Source organism: Nicotiana tomentosiformis, chromosome 6 (assembly GCF_000390325.3).
Source record: "Nicotiana tomentosiformis chromosome 6, ASM39032v3, whole genome shotgun sequence".
Classification (NCBI taxonomy): domain Eukaryota; kingdom Viridiplantae; phylum Streptophyta; class Magnoliopsida; order Solanales; family Solanaceae; genus Nicotiana; species Nicotiana tomentosiformis.
The window spans coordinates 71,306,758-71,321,813 of NC_090817.1; positions in this window are offsets into that span (position 1 = coordinate 71,306,758).

The following is a 15,056-nucleotide window of genomic DNA, read 5'->3' on the forward strand; positions in this document are numbered from 1 at the left end:
TTTTGTTCAGTGAATACTTTGAAGTCTGATAATCTTACATACCAGAAATCAAATAAATCAAAACCGGCCGCTTTCTCTCAAAGAGGACCAAGCCGACGAAACACCTTGATCTTCTTCTCTCAGCGAATTGACTATATCCAAATGACACGAGTAAACAAGCAGAGTATATTAAGATGCTTAAAGAGAATCCTATGAAAGGAACTCGGCAAAATAACACGCGGGGAGGAGATGTTCTCTCCTCTTTGGATTCTTTTATTCTGGAAACAGAGAGACTCAGGCTTGGGCCTTTCAGGCCAACTTTGTTTGTCCAATTGAGCAATGCACATAATACATCGCGCATCAAAAGTTTCTTTAAGTTTGTCATTTACTAATAGTTGGGGTCATTTGTGTCTCTGCCTTATGTAATAGGCTCGAATACGCCCTTATCCACCATGCCCTAAACTTTTGTAGATGCATATTGTAATATGACCAAATTTACATAATATCAATTATAATAAATTTGTGGTTCATGACATTTGCCATGACATAATATCCATTATAACAAATTTGTGGATCATGACATTTGCCATGACATAATATCCATTATTAGGCCAAGGATTTCTTGCTATAAATAGAGGAGTTTCTCCTCATTTGTAAACACACCAATTCAAGAGCTTTTCACTCTTGTCTTTCTTTCTCCTCCTTAATTTCATTATAGAGTATTTTGTAAGAGAGTGAGTGTTGGGAAACACTTGTGTGAACCCTTTCTTTGGAGTGATCTTGTGAGGTTATTCTCTTGGGGTATTTGGGATTAATTAGAGTATTTACTCTAATTTTATACTCTCTTTTGTACTCTTATTGGTATAGTAAAATTGCTTCTCTCCGCTTGTGGACGTAGATCACCTTGACCGAACCACGTTAAATTTATGTCTTCTTTATATTCTTTAATTGCCGTTATTATCAACTTCAATTATCTTTGTTATTGTCATTATACCGTTGTTTGGCTAAATTCTGCACTACCTGGGTTCCTGATCCTAACAAATTGGTATCTGAGCCAGATCTAACCAGGTTAGTTTAAATAGCAAAAAATGACTCTAACAAAGTCTTATGTTGAGAAATTTGACCGAAGTGCAAACTTCGGAATGTGACAATTAAAGATGGAAGCTATCCTAATTTAGGATGGCTTAGATTTGGCACTGCAAGGAAAGGAGAAGATGCCGGATAAAATGACGGACGAGGAGTTTGCCGTCATAGACAAAAAGGCAAAAATAGGTATTATTTTAAATCTTTCAAATGAGGTTTTGCGTGAAGTTGCAGCAGAAAGATCAGCCAAAGGCATATGGGAAAAACTTAAAATCCTATATATGAAAAGAACAATAGAAAACAGGCTTTACCTAAAGCAAAAACTCTACACTTTTCGTATGGCTGAAGGTACCTCTATACTTACACATCTTGATACTTTTGATTCTCTTCTTATGGATTTAAGTAACATAGATGCTGAAATCAAAGATGAGGATCAAGTTGTGTTATTGCTTATTTCCTTACCCTAGTCGTTTAAACATATAAGAGATACTATGCTTTATGGAAAGGATAATATCTCTTATAAAGATATCAAATCTATTTTGAAATCAAAAGAACAAATAGATAGAGATATTACTGGAGAAACTAGTGGGAACCAAGGGGAAGGCTTATTCATAAGAGGTAGATCCAATAAGAAAGATTCAAGTAGTGAGAAACCTAAATCAAGGTCAAAATCCAGATACAGAAATGTCATGTGCAAATATTGTCACAAGAAAGGTCACATTATTTCTGAATGCTTTAAATTGAAAAACAAAGAAAAGCAAACAGAAAAGAAAAATGAGCACAAAAATACTGACACTGCCGAAGCAAGTGTAGCTGCTGATGAGACTGAGGGAACTATTTTTTAGCAACTAATAATAGTTTCAAATCTAACAATGAGTGAATTTTAGATTTGGGTTGTTCTTATCATATGTGTCCCAGTCGGAATTTATTTACCACATATGAATATATTGGAGGTGGAGTTGTCTTGATGGACAACAATGCTGCCTGCAAAGTTATTGGAAAAGGTACAGTCCGAATCAAAATGTACGATGGTGTGGTAAGAACTCTCACCGATGTTAGACATGTTCTTGACTTAAAGAAAAATCTCATCTCTTTGGGCACTCTAGAATCTCTTGGGTGCAAGTACACAGGTGAAGGTGGAGTTCTGAAAATTTCTCATGGTGCTCTTGTGATTATGAAAGCACGCAGATCTGGTACGTTGTATACTCTTTTGGGATCTACTGTTACAGGTGCTGCTGCAGTTTCAATATCAGATAAATCAGATTTCGACATCACCAAATTGTGACATAGGCAATTGGGGCATATGAGTGAAAAAGGTCTTTCCATTCTCAGTAAAAGAGGTCTCTTATGTGGCCAAAATACCGAAAATATGGAGTTCTGTGAACATTGTGTGTTCGGAAAGTAGAAAAGAGTCAGCTTCAAATCTCCAGCGACTCATAGAACAAAAGGTACTTTGGATTACATTCATTCAGATCTTTGGGGTCCTTCACGTACCCCATCAAAAGGTGGTGCCAGGTATATGTTAACTTTCATTGATGATTATTCAAGGAAAGTTTGGGTTTATTTTCTGAAAAATAAAAGTGATGTTTTCTTAAATTTCAAACAATGGAAAGTTTTGATTGAGAAGTAAACAGGAAAACATGTTAAGCGGCTTAGAACAAATAATGGCTTGGAATTTTGTAATGATGAATTCAACGAATTTTGCAAGAATGAAGGAATTGCTCGACATTGTACTGTGAGAATGACACCTCAGCAAAATGGTGTGGCAGAAAGGATGAATAAAACTCTTTTGGAAAGGGCTCGTTGCATGATTTCAAATGCTGGGTTGACAAACGCCTTTTGGGCAGAAGCTATCTCTACAGCTTGTTATATTGTCAACCGAGCTCCTTCTGCACCTTTGAACTGTAAGACTCCAGAGAAAATGTGGTCAGGTACTCCTGCTAATTATTCTGATTTAAAGATATTTGGTTGCCCTGCATACATGCATGTAAATGATGGAAAATTAGAGCCAAGGGCTAAAAAGTACATTTTCCTTGGGTATGCATCTGGGGTGAAAGGATACCGACTATGGTATCCTGATCCCACGACACCAAAATTTATAATTAGCAGAGATGTAACCTTTGATGAATCCTCTATGTTACATTCTAGAAAAGAGTCTTCTAATTCTTGTAATACAGATAAAGGAAAGAGTACACAGAACCAGGTGGAGATTGAGATTGACATTCCTTCTAAGGCAAGCTCATCAACTTTGGAGCAAAATACAGTTGAAACTCCTGAAGTTGAGACAAAAGCTGAAATTCCTGAAGTTGAACCAGAAGAAGAGGAGTATTCTATATCCAAACATAGACCAAGAAGAGAAGGTAAACAACCATTAAGATTTGGAGATTATATTGCATTTGCTTTTTCAGTTGCACAGGAAACTGAAGAAATTGGAGAACCATCAAAATATTCAGAAGCAGTTTCTGGTGCTGACTCAGCCAAGTGGCTGATTGCAATGAATGAAGAAATTGAGTCTCTCCACAGAATGGTACTTGGTCTCTTGTGAAACCGCCATCAGGAAAAAGAATTATTGGTTGCAAATGGGTCTTCAAGAAAAAGGATGGCATTCCAGGGGTTGAAGATGCGAGGTATAAGGCACGATTAGTTGCAAAGGGCTATAGTCAGGTACAAGGAGTTGATTTTAATGATATTTTCTCACATGTTGTTAAACATAGCTCTATTCGTGTCTTGCTTGCCTTCGTTGCCATGTATGATTTGGAATTAGAACAACTTGATATTTAGACAACTTTCTTACATGGCGAACTTGAGGAACAAATATACATGCATCAACCCGAAAGATTTGAAATTGAAGGAAAAGAAGGTCATGTTTGCTCGTTGAAGAAATCCTTGTACGGATTAAAGTAGTCTCCAAGACAATGGTATAAAAGGTTTGATTCCTTTATGTTGGGTCATGGTTATTCGAGGAGCATGTATGATAGTTGTGTTTACTTCCGGAAGTTAAATGATGGTTCATTTGTGTACCTATTATTATATGTTGATGACATGCTCATTGCTGCTAAGGATTTAACAAAAATTCACAACTTGAAAATTCAGCTGAAAAGTGAATTTGAAAATCCTTGGCATGGAGATCAAAAGAGATCGAAAAGCCAACAGGCTATTTCTGACCCAAAAGAAGTACTTGGAGAAAGTCTTGGAGAGGTTTGACATAAAAGATGCTAAACCAGTTAGTACCCCTCTTGCTGCTCATTTTATGTTATCAGCTGCTCAGTCCCCGTAGTCAGAGGAAGAAGAGAAGTACATGGCACAAGTTCCTTATTCCAGTGCAGTCGGCAGTATTATGTATGTAATGGTTTATACACGTCCAGACATTTCACAAGCAGTGAGCGTGGTAAGCCGGTATATGGCTTGCCCTGGTAAAGCACATTGGTATGCTGTGAAATGGATTCTCAGATACTTGCGAGGTACTTCAAACACATGTTTGGAGTTTGGGAGAAATACTAACACTTTGGTTGGTTTTGTAGACTCAGATTATGCAGGTGATCTTGACAAAAGAAGATCACTGACAGGCTATGTATTTTGCATCGGTGGTTGCGCTATTAGTTGGAAAGCTACATTACAATATGTAGTAGCTTTATCTACTACCGAAGAAGAATATATGGTAGTGACCGAGGCGATCAAAGAAGCTTTATGGTTGAAGGGTCTATTTGCAGAACTCAGTTTACACCAAAGTGATATTACCATTTTCTGTGATAGTCAAAGTGCCATTCACTTGATTAAAGATCAAATGTATCATGAGAGGACGAAGCACATTGATATAAAGTAGCATTTCATCAGAGAAACCATTGCTGAAAGAAAAGTCTCTCTTCAGAAGATCAACACTAGAGACAATCCTGCTGACATGTTCACAAAACTTCTTCCAGTGTCCAAGTTCAAGCTTTGCCTGAACTTGATTGGCATTTATGAAGAATGATTTTTTTCATTGGATTTTTTGCGAAGAAGGTGGAGCAAATTTACTATATATAAGTCGAAATTAGGCCAAGGTGGAGATTTGTAATATGGCCAAATTTTTATGACATTTGCCATGGCATAATATCCATCATACCAAATTTGTGGTTCATGACATTTGCCATGACATAATATCCATTATAACAATTTTGTGGATCATGACATTTGCCATGACATAATATCCATTATTAGGCCAAGGATTTCTTGCTATAAATAGAGGAGTTTCTCCTCATTTGTAAACACACCAATTCAAGAGCTTTTCACTCTTGTCTTTCTTTCTCCTCCTTTATTTCATTATAGAATATTTTATAAGAGAGTGAGTGTTGGGAAATACTTGTGTGAACCTTTTCTTTGGAGTGATCTTGTGAGGTTATTCTCTTGGAGTATTTGGGATTAATTAGAGTATTTACTCTAATTTTGTACTCTCTTTTATACTCTTGTTGGTATAGTAAAATTGTTTCTCTCCGCTTGTGGACATAGGTCACCTTGACCGAACTACGTTAAATTTGTATCTTTTTTATATTCTTAATTGCCGTTATTATCAATTTCCATTGTCTTTGTTATTGTCATTATACCGTTGTTTGGCTAAATTCCGCACTACCCGGATTCCCGATCCTAACAAATATTGTGGTCAATCAAACTTTCATAAATGAATATTGTGACAAGAAAGACACTCAAGTGCGATTGCATAATTTTGAGTTAACACGGATGACGAGTGAACTTTCTCAAGGACAATTATTTGTTCTCATTTTATTGTCTTTTTTTTTTTGAGTTTAATATAATGACCTAAGCATCATGTCCTCTTCCCTAAAACGACATTACAATTACCTTCATAGCTGTTTGAGCTGCAATATAATAAATCACTATGTCTACTTTCAGTATAGCTACCTTTTGGGCAGTGGCTGATCCAAGATTTTAAAGTCGTAAGTGTTCGGGGAAAATAATTCTAAAAAAAGAGGGAAAATAAGTTTAGTTGTGGGTGCTCGCTCAATACTTATCCAAATATTTTGTTAATTGTATTTGTAAATCTACTAGATTTAGTCAAAGACAATGGGTGCTTGAGCACCCATAATGATCTATGTAGATCCGCCACTGCTTTTGGGGTGTGGTTCTCCACGGGTTGTATCAGTACTTCATTCATTGTTTACATAATTACCCTGTCCAGATACTCAAAGACGAGAAAAACCGAAAAGAAGGGAGATTGTTGTAAAAAATTAATAAAAACGTTGTGTTTTATATCTTTTACGTAATGCAGAATATATCGGTGCAAGGTTGTTCAATATGTGTATTATCCCCTAATTAGTGGTAGGATTTAAGTGCTGGTAATTAATAGAGCTTCTTGGAGAAGTTTCTGAAGACGTAGTACACTACTAGAAATTCGGTCAAAATTGACCACGGCCAATCAACCGACTTCGGTCGGTCAAAATACCGATCGAAAAATCGACCGAAACCAATAAGTTTTTTAAAATATTTTATTTTTTAATTTTTTTTACGAAACCGACCGACTTCGGTCGGTTTTTGTTTTAGTGCAAAAATGCGGGAAACTATTTTAGCATCCCGCGAAATTTATTTTTTAAGAAATCGACTGAAATCGGTCGATTTTTCATATAAAATAAATTAAAATTAATATTCAAAAAAATGATCGAAATCGGTCGGTTATTTCAGTCAGTCATTTTAAAAAATCGACCGATTTTGGTCGGTAATTTTATATTTTTAATAAAATCGACCGAAATCGGTCGGTTATTTTCGCGTGAAAATGCAATTAAAGAGTACAAATAAATTAAAAAAAAGTCATAAACCAAAATGTACCAATAGTCTAGTGGTAGAATAGTATCCTGCCAAAGTACAGACCCTGGTTCGAGTCCCAGACAGTGCATTTGATAATTAAAAATACCGACCGACTTCGGTCGTTTTTTTCGACATATTTTGTTTTTGGGTCGTTTGTGAAAATTAATTTACCGACCGAAATTGGTTGAAAATTGCGATCGATTTCGGTCGCTATTTATTACCGACCAACTTAATTTCGATGGATTAAAATCGGTCGGAAATCGGTCGATTTTTTCTGTTTTCCGATCGATTTCGGTCGGTATTTCTGGACGGCTTTAGCCAGTTTTCTAGTAGTGGTACTAAACATGTTTTGATATGTTAAAATACCATAATGTTAACCAAGACATTAAGCAGATGTTTGGACATAAAAAAATATAATTTTTGAAAAAAAGTTATTTTTTGGAGTGAAGTTAAAAAAAAGTATTTGATATTTGAAATTGTGTTTGGATATATATGTTACTTGAGAATATGTTGCAACTTTTGAGGTTAAATGAAATTTTGCATGAAAAAGTAATAAAACTCACATTTTCAGACTTGGAAATTTTGAAAAATCCATCCCTATGTATAACCAAACAGTTTTTTTTTAAAAAAAGAAAATTTTCTGTATGGACAGACGACAAGCGAATCCTAACACTGCAATAATGCATATACTATATAAGTACATTATATCGTTCACTGAAATTTTTGCAATACCCTAGTATTTAATTTTCTTTCACTGGAATAATTAAAGTCTCTTTAACTTTTTTTTTTTGAGATTTTAATAGTTTATTTAATTTGCGTAAACCATGTGATACAGAAAAAGCTTTAAACAGTTGCTGGAGTTGCATAAAGGTTAAAACAAAATCAGTATACATCATATAGTTTAGGTAGAAAGATTCTGAAAGAATTCCCCCAATGTAAAATTACTCATATTAGCTGTCTCAAGTACAAATAAAAGAGGAGGATTGTAATAAGCTGACAGCCAACACAATACTTGTCAATTCATGATAAATCTTCATGCCCTAACTTTATTTGGATCCAATTTCAATTGGAACTGAGGCGCAATTATATTAATGTTGTATAAAAATTCTGAAAGACAAGATCATAAAAAGACGCCCATCCAGGTCAATCTTATGTCACGACATAATATGGAATATTTAAGATATGACTTACAAGTAATCTGACCATTCAGATACATCCCTTAAAGTAATTTTGATTTTTTTACTGTTGAATTAATTTACTCTCAGCATATATACTAAGTACTAACTTATTTCAAATTAGGTGTATACCTGTGCTTGCATGGGGTCTGTCAAATACGGCATAATAATAACTGTTATTTAAATAATTATGGGTTATATCAATACAAATTTATATTAAATGCTAATGTTAGCATTTGTATATTAATAGGACGAAGAAACATAATAATCACCATATGGATATTCTTTCACCGTATGATGGTAAAACATTATGCCAACTAAAGCAAAAATCAATTACATAATATTGATATTTATATTTATTATGCAAATTTACTTCAAATGATTTTGAATAATAATTGACTTTAAAGGGACGAAGAAATATAATAATCACTGTAATGCATATTATGTAACGATTCGGTCGGTCGTTTGGACATTTGAGTCCATTCCCTATTTGATGCTTTATGTATGTGTGTTCGGTTTTTTGTAACTTATGTGATTGGTTAGTTTGGTTTCAGGAAGGTTTGAGAGTGATTGGAGACACTTAGTCTCATTTTGGAAGCTTAAGTTTTTAAGAGTGGACCAAGGTTTGACTTTTGAGTAGACAGTCTCGGATTGGTGATTTGATTGTTTTAACAGGTTCATATGATAATTTTGGATTTAGACGTATGCTCGAATTTGGATTCGGAGGTTCCTAGGAGGTTTTGGCTCTATTTACCGAAAGTTAGCAATTTGAAGGTTTGGAGAGTTCATAGGTTTGTCCGTGAGTTAACTTTGATGTTATCGAGGTCCGGTTGGTGTTCCGAGACTTTGGATAGGTTTAATTAGTTGATTGGAACTTGTGTGCAATGTTTGGTTGGAATCTGGAAGGTTTAGACCTATTTCAAACGTGTTTGATGAAGTTAAAAAGTTTGGAAGTTAAGATATGGATTTTTATTGTCGATTCGTAGTTTTGATGTTAATTTTGGTATTTTGAGCTTTTGGATAGTATGGATTAGGCATTCAGACTTGTTGGTATAAGGCTCGGGTGTGTTTCGGATTGATTCCATATTATTTTGGTGGTTGTTGGAAGATCTGGTGCTGGTGAGTCGCACCTGCGGTGGATATCGTGCAGGTGCGGTATCATAGAAGCGAGGATGAGGTCACACGTGCGAGGTAGAAGTTGGGAGCTGGATGTCCGCAGATGCAGAGGATTTTCACCGAAGCAAGTGCGCAGGAGCGTTCCTTTTGCGTAGAAGCGCATCTGTAGAAGCGAAATACTTTCGGAGAAGCGAAGTCAGGTGGCTCAGGGTTGTCTCATAGGTGCGAGCTTTTTCCGCAGAAGCAATGTTGCAGATGTTGCACCCCATTTTACACTGGTTAAAATAGGATCAATATAATAGTAATTTCGAGGTTCATAAAATGTAAGGATTCACCACCTAATATTTAAGGTATATCAGGGTACCTATAAGTCGAACAAAGATCAACTCTTAATAGTCTGCTAAACAAGTGAGATTTTAGATAAAGGCTCAAGTTATTCTAAGGCGAAAGTGTAAGGCATCTCTTAAAATCTACCTAAAGTACTGTCACGACCCAAAATTCAACTAGCCGTGATGACACCTAACCTCACCCGCTAGGTAATTCACATAACAACAATCCGATTCAATAAATATTTAACTAACTCTAATACACTCCCCAAGGACTGGTAGTACAAATCATGAGCTTCTAAGATTAGAATTACAAAGCTGATTTGAAATAAATATATCATCTGTTCGAAATGTACATAAATAAATTTTTATAAATTTAAGGCTACCATGAACAAGAGGCAGCTACAAACGGAACGCCATTACGTCTTCAAATCCCGCTCCCGTCGATCATAGTAACATCAATATCCAATATCTGCACGCAAGGTGCAGAAGTATAGTATGAGTACAACCGACCCCATGTACTCAATAAGTAACAAACTTAACCTTAGGTTGAAAGTAGTGATGAGCTGGAACACAGGTCAAAGTCCAACACCGATAGCCAACAATGACTCATAACAATATAATAAAAATAATACAGGAAATAACTCAAAAATAAAATGTTCAGCTCGTTCACAGTTCTAGAAAATAGGCATACTTTTCAAGTATAACAGTGAAAACCCAAATCTTTTACCGAAAATACCAAAATATGAGTACGTTTTTAAAATCGTGATTTTCCTTCCAAAACTTTTCAACAGGTAAATGTTTCATTATCAAATGGCATGAGAAACAGTACATCTCTATGCCTACATGTCAATGTATATGAGAAGTCATGAATGACATGATACCGTATATCATGAGGAAAACAATGCGTCTCTATACATGTATGTCAATGCAGTACAACATAGTGAACAACCATATGCATACTCTCAGAGTATCAATCCACTCAGTCCTCCCCATCACCCGGCACTCGCACTCGCAATCAATAGGTACCTGCGCTCACAGGGTGTCTGTGCAGACTCCGGAGGGGCTCCTTCAGCCCAAGCGCTATAATCTGCACGGATAACTCAAGTGCTGCATGGACAACTCACGTGCTAGAATATCAATATCCGAATCCGCACGGATAACTCACGTGCTGCACGGACAACTCACGTGCTATAGTATCAATATTTGGATCCGCACGGACAACTCACGTGCTCCACAGACAACTCACGTGCTATAGTATCAATAACCTCACAATCAGGCCCTTGGCCTCACTCAGTCATCAATATCTCCAGCCTCTCGGACCCACAATGCCATGAAACTAGCCCAAAAATAATGATATGATGTGTCAATATATAGCAACAGAGACTGAGATATGATATAAAATGAATGAACATGACTGAGTATGAAATTACAATATAAGCAAATAACTCAGCAACAGTAATGACCCCAGTGGGTCCCAACAGAATAAGCATATAGCCTAGACATGGTTTCTAATATGGGTCATAGCTCAATAACTCTAATACGTAGAGATTTCATAATTACAGATAAGTTCAGGTAACTACACAACACCACAGAAATAACAGAGTTTCAATTCACACGGTGCACGCCCACATGCCCGTTACCCAACATGTGCGTCACCTCAACAACAAACACATAACATGAAATTCGGGGTATGACCCTCAGCACTAAGATTAGAAGACTTACTTACTTCGAACAAGCTGAGTCCAATATCGAGCAAGCTAACCAATACTCCAGAAATTTCATTCTGCGCGTATCAAAATCCGAATAGCTCGAATCTAGTCACCATTAATTCGATTCAGTCAGCACAAATTATAGGAATTAATTCCATATTAAAATACTAATTTTTTCACAAAAAAATCTGAAATTACACTCAAAAGTCGCTAGTGGATCCCACGTCTCGGAACCCGAAAAAAGTTATAAAATATGAATGCCCATTCAACCACGAGTCCAACCATACCAAATTCCGACAACAACTCGACCTTCAAATCCCCAAATCTTATTTTCAAATCCCTAGGCCCAAATCCTCTAATTACACCTCAAAAACACGTAATCTAGGCAGAATACTCAATGATAATTCAATATTATCGACTAACAATGATCATAAGTGACTTTACTCAAGTTTTCCCGTGAATTCTCTCTGAAAATCGTCTCAAAACCATGTTTGGAATGTCCAAAATGACAAAAATGTCGGACCCTTCTGTTTGTAGCCTGCCCAGCGTTTCCGCTTCTGCGGAGTACTTAACTGCATCTGCGGTCTCACAGATGCGAAGTCCTCCCCGCTTCTGAGGCTTCTATCTCTTCTATACACAAGAGGTCTACTTCTGAGGCCTCGCATTTGCCGAACCCAAGCCGCTTCTGCGATGAGGCCCCTCCCCTCTCACTTCCACTTCTGCGATCAACTCGTCGCAGGTGCGAGTCCGCTTTTGCGGTCCTGCATGCGCACCTACAACCCTTGCCCTTGCCAAGCCAATTCCTATCCTGCACAACCAAGCTCGCTTCTGCGAGCTTGCAGGTGCGAGCTCGTACCTGCGAGCCTATTTTCGCAGGTGCTATTGCATCAGTAGGCAGCAATAAGTTTCAATTGTTCTAAGTCCAAATTTGATCCATTAACCATTAGAAACTCACCCGAGGCCCCCGGTACCTCAACTAAATACACCACTAAGTCCTAAAACATCATACGTACTTAGTCGAACCTCTGAATCACATCAAACAATGCTAAAACCACGAATCATACCCCAATTCAAATTTCTACATTCGATGCCGGAACCTATCAAATCAAGTCCGATTGACCTCAAATTTTGCACACAAGTCATAAATGACATAACGGACGTATTCCAACTTTCAGAATTGGATTCCGACCCCGATATTTAAAACTCAACTCCCCGGTCAAACTTCAAACTTACATTTCCATTTTAGCTATTCAAGCCTAATTTAACTACGAACTTCCAAATAAGTTTACGAACACGCTCCTAAGTCCAAAATCACCATACGGAGCTATTAGGATCATCAAAACTCTATTCTGGGGTCGTTTACACATAGTCAATATCCGGTCAACTATTTCAACTTAAGCTTTAACTCTTGAAACTAAGTGTTCCAATTCATTCCAAAACCTCACCGGACCCGAACCAATTACCACGACAATTCACATAACAATTGTAAAGCATAAATTGGGGAACGGGGCTGTAATACTCAAAACGACCGGCCGGGTCGTTACATTCTCCCCCACTTAAACATATGTTCATCCTCAAACGTGCCAATAGTTGTTCCTAAGCCTTTAAATCACTGTTCCACCCTACCATGCACATACTCGGGGGTGATCCCACGTCACCCTATTCTATATAGGCCTGACAACACAACATCATTGAGAGTCATTAATTCAATCTTAGCCCATAAACCTTGGAATTCAATTTTCAACATTCAGAATTTCTTTTCAAGACCCGAATCTCATATCTACATACTGTATAAGTCCGAACAAACTTGTATCAAGCCATAGCCATAACTCAAGATGTAATCACATGATATATCATACAACTCGCATACTCGCAGTACCATTTTCGATCTCGGTAACTACTCGGAACCAATCCGGTACTTGTATTAAACCCCATATCAAACAAAACTTTGTTCCAAAACCTTCGTACACTGCTGATAATGAAAGAAACACACGGAATCTCATGACCCCTTATCGGATCAACAAGTCATGGAGCTCTCTCACCCTAACCAGAACCATAATCACTATCTAAGCCGACTTTCAATATTATCCTCCCGAATATACCGTAATCAAATCTGATAGTACCCATTCTAGGTCCAATGACCTTATATTATCAAACACAACTATTCCACAGACATGCCATGCCAATACAACCTAAAACCACAACCTACGCAGTCCGTGCACCATAAGCAACAATTCAAATGTACCCAAAAATGGAAAAATGACTCAAACGAGAGAACCATCCTGCAACTTCAACAAGTACCACCACAACCACAATGCTACAAACCCATCATACATAGTAGAACTAAACACACGAATCTAAAACAAAGGATAATAACCCAACGTATCCCAGCGGCAATGCGTGACCCTATCCAAACACTAGTCTTTAGGAAATACATCCAGCTACCATGCTCGAAACCAACAACCGCGCAATTTGACATCAAGTACCCAAGGTGCATGACCATAACCACGGAAAAGTAGATAGCACAATATACCACAGTCCGGAGAGAACATAACAAAATGCGCAATCAATCATTCAACACCCTAATATCCATTTCTCTCAAATTCCTCTATAAGGCCCAAACAGAATCGCACCATGTGTGCTTATAACCAACAAATCACAACCCCTTGTAGAGTAGAGGAGTAACACATAGATCATATCAGAGCACGAATAAGCCCCACTCTAACCGAATGGCACATCCCCCAATAATAACAGTATGGAGTTGACCAATCCTACCCGGTGTAAAATACTCATCTTCATTGGGCCTGCCAATGGACCTCAAATCAACTCCGGTCACCCACAAATAGATACATACTCCTCCGAAAGTCCACAATGACCTAACCTTAACATATACTATCATCTGTCTAGCTTTGGCCACATTTGCACAGTTCATAGTCACGAAACATTCTGCTTCTGAGAACTCCCAGTCTCCCAAATTCATAGAACACACGAATCGCCATATCTGTTCCCAATTCCAGCGCCCGACTGTCTAACATATCTCTTATACACGATCAACCCACGAGGAATACTTCCATAATTCTTCTGTGCCACCTAGAAATAATTTGAATATCGGCAGTCTATCAATTAGGCGAATACCGCGATACTAACGAGACATCCGTAGGTCCAAAACACAGTGTGCCTTTTTGAATGTACAATCTGCTCGGGTAATACCACTAATGCCAATATTTGAAATTGTTTGTTCTCCATAAACTCATTACCTCCCTTTTGAAACTGAATCATATACTTGCACATGAAAAACCCAATCTCACTTCACTCACTGCCTCTATTACACCATCCTACGAGAATACGAGATCCTCATTAACACTCTGAGTCACAAGAAAAAATACATACCCGGTTAGTTAGAAACCTTCTATTTGCTCCCATACAGGAGAAAATCACAATACACAACATGTTCCCCACACCGGTAGAAAATATCCGGTTCAAACCATGGTAGAAACCATCAAGAACACTTTAAAATTTATTTGCACATAATCAAGCTATCAGATCTAAATTCCTCTAACTCGACCAAGCCACGCAGGTCGCCAAACCCAAGAATATTGCCGCCAAAACATCTGTAGAACCTCACCACATCATAATTACCCCAAAAGAACCGAGCATACCATTACCATGTTGGTCTAGCCTACTACCCGGTTATCCTATTTGTTTTTTCCCGAGTTTTTTCTGAATAACCCTCAAGTTGACACTTCTCCTTGTCAGAACACTATGATCCTTATCGAAATCTCACTACAAGACATCCTAACATAAAACCACACCGCCCTAAGGTCCATAAGCCACCGTATTCCTCTTAAGCACCACAAAGTACCACAACCCTC